Source organism: Orycteropus afer, unplaced genomic scaffold, assembly GCF_000298275.1.
Source record: "Orycteropus afer afer isolate SDZICR_OR568_19922 unplaced genomic scaffold, OryAfe1.0 scaffold00402, whole genome shotgun sequence".
Classification (NCBI taxonomy): Eukaryota; Metazoa; Chordata; class Mammalia; order Tubulidentata; family Orycteropodidae; genus Orycteropus; species Orycteropus afer.
In genome coordinates, this window is record NW_006921989.1 from 2,430,392 (window position 1) to 2,433,476 (window position 3,085).

General features: G+C 47.4%; 1 pseudogene; it reads right to left on the minus strand.

The window, feature by feature from the left end:
- Positions 1–3,085, minus strand: part of LOC103207938 — a 56,363-nt pseudogene that overhangs the window by 22,785 nt on the left and 30,493 nt on the right.

Here is a 3,085-nt window from a genome sequence, read left to right on the forward strand (position 1 = left end):
CCAGCCGTCTGGTTAGCAGGCAAGTGTCTTAGCCACTATGCTACCAGAGCTCCCCCTGCTCACATTAGGCAGAGTAATTCCAGGGATGTTTCTGAAGGCCTAGATGATATCATTATCATTGTTATAGATAATGTACAGTTCCCTAAACTGTATGACAATGGTATCTCATTTTGCCCTTGCCAGCTCTCATTCCAAGAGAGGCTGTAAAATACTTATAGTTTTAAGTGGGGGTGGGGGTGTCAGACCTGCTTGTCTAACTTCACAAGTCGGGGGAGAATCAAGACCAACACCCCAAGGCTGATTCCTATGAAGCAGAGGTTGGACATGCCTCCTCTCTACAAACTTTTGAACACTTCTGACACCAGCCATCCCTCCCGTGCTACTCTCTACTTCTCTGCTGAGTTCAATAATTCATTGCAATGACCACCCAGAACAGACAACACTCATGATTATGGGGTTTATTAGGGAAGTAACAATTTATAGTTCAGGATCAGAAATGACTTAGGACACAGTTGTTTGATCAGGACAGCGTCTTCTCAGCAGTACCCATAGGCACGCCTCTCTCTGTCCCTCAACACCTTGGCCTGGCCTCTGCCCTGCTCAGGTAAGTGGTACAAAGCTCTTTTAGCTCTGCTGATAAGTGCTTAGAGGTGCCCCATTCCACCAGCAAGCTTCCTGCCCAAAGATGCTCAGCTGTCATTGCTTTAGTCAGGAAAGCCTCTTCTCAGCAGTGCTTATAAGCAGACCTCTCTCTAGTCCTTGGCCCGTTGTCCCCTCAGCCCCTTAGGCCTCTTTGGTTGGCATGGCCTCTTTGGTCAGCATGGCCTCTTTCCTGCTGGGGAAAGCATTGTATAGCTATTTAGCTTCATCAGTAAGTGCTTGGAGACATTCTATTCTGCCAGCAAGCCTCCTGCCCAAAGGGTCTCATCTGTCTTGTTCTGTGAGCCAGGAAGCCAATACACCATCTCCTCCTGGTCTATTGGCTCTGCTTCTGCTCCTACTGCCTTTTCCTTGCTGCTGCTTTTTGCTGTCTCCAGTGTTACAGCTCTCCGTCTCCTGGGTCTAGGAGGTTCCCAGTGCACGGACCTCGGGTCCAAAGGGTATGTTCAGCTCCCATGTCTTCTTCTTGATGGCAGTCAGTACTCCCTTTCTGCCTCTAGGATGTCTCATTTTAAGCCTAGCAGATGGCAAAATTGACCAATCCCCATGTTAGGGTTTCATACACCTTATTTGCATGGTCCCCCCATGTTAGGGTTTCATACACCTTATTTGCATGGTCCCAAATGTGCCATGCACCTTCTTTACTTTTTTTTTTTTTTCAAATCCCCTTGGTGGGCCATAAGCACATCATATGCATAGTCCCACCCAGCCATTTGATGGGAGTCACAAAGACCATGGCTGTTGTTGTTGTTGTTATGTGCCCTCGAGTCAGGCCCGACTCATAGTGACCCCCTCCTTGGGTTTCCAAGGCAGTATCACTATGGAAGTAGATTGCCCAACCTTCCTTCTGAGGAGTGGCTGGTAGGTTTGAACCGCCAGCCTTTTGGTTAGCAGTCAAATGCCTTAGGCACTATGCTACGGAAGCTCCTTAAGACCTTGGCTAGAAGGGCCATATTCAGTAATTCACTGCATCACAGAGGCATAGATCTTTGTTAAATCATTCCAGGCCTTAAGTTTCTTAAGAAGTAAAACTACCTTTTGGTCTTGACATAGCCTTCAACTTTATCTTTGACCACCAAAGGAAGTTCAAGCATTTCCTCAATATGTTGACCCTTAGACATGACCAGTGCTAGTCATGCAACAGCAGAGCAGACAGCATAGCACTCCTGTGTTGTGTTTACTCTAGGTGCCAATGGCCCCAGGTTTGGGTTGGTGCAAACATGTGGCCTCCACAACATGTATTTCCAAAAGCACCCCTGGCCAGGGTGGTGAGTTCCACTTCCCTGAACTCTGGGAATTTGAGCCACAGCTCTGTACTCTGCACTGGTCTGACAACCTGCTAATTCTCTGACAGCAGAAGCCTCCTGTCTATTGTTTTTGCACACATTTGTGTGAACAAAGTTCACTATATCTGATTAGATGGTGCAAAAAGGTCATGGGAAGTGTCTGACTTCCTCTAACATCACAAGAGGGGAGAAGATTCAAGATCAACAGTTCCAGGCTGATTCCTATGAGGCAGAGGTCAGACATGCCACCACCTTCCAATCTTTTTGCCAATTCTGACACCAACCATCCCTCCCACAGCACTCTGTTTCTCTGCTGGTTTGATAATTCCTTGCAGTGGCCGCACAGAACTCAGACAATACTCATGATTAAGGGGTTTATTAGGGAAGTAACAGATTACAATTCAGGATCAGAAATGACTCAGGATACAGTTCTTCAATCAGGACAGCTTCTTCTCGGTCATGCTGCAAGCACGTTTCTCTCTGGCCTCAGTCTCTGCCCTGCTCAGGCAAGTTTTACGTAGCTCTTTTAGCTTTGCTGATAGGTGCTCAGAGAGGCACCTCACTCCACCAGCAAACCTCCTGCCCAAAGACACTCAGCCTTCTCGCTCCATGGGCCAGAAGCCTGCTGCTCTGTCTCATGCCAGTCTCTTGGTTCTGTTTTGTCTTCTGCTGTGGTTTCTCTGTTGCTGTCTCAGCAAAGGGATCTGGGGTTCAAGGACACTGTCCACTTCTGACTCTACTTCTTTCTTGATGGTAGTGAGGTTCTCATTTCCACCTCTGGGATGGCTCATTTTAAGCCTAGAGGAATGGCAAACTGACCAATTCCCAAGTTAGGCTTCTATACACCTTATTTACATTATTAGCAAGCTATCCAGTCCCCTTGGTGGGCCACAAGAACCTCACATTTGCATAGTCCCACCCAGTCATCTGGTGGGAGTTGCAAGGATCATGACTAGAAGGGCCATATTAAGTAATTCATGGCTCCACAGATGGAAGGCTTAAACACAGCACACTAACATTTTTGGCTGATGAGTTTCTCTTTTCTAAGTATACCAATACCAGTGCACAGGCACACTCCCGGGGGTGGGGTGGGGGAGGAGCAGGCCTGTTACTTTCTACTTGAATTTTTATTGAATTCC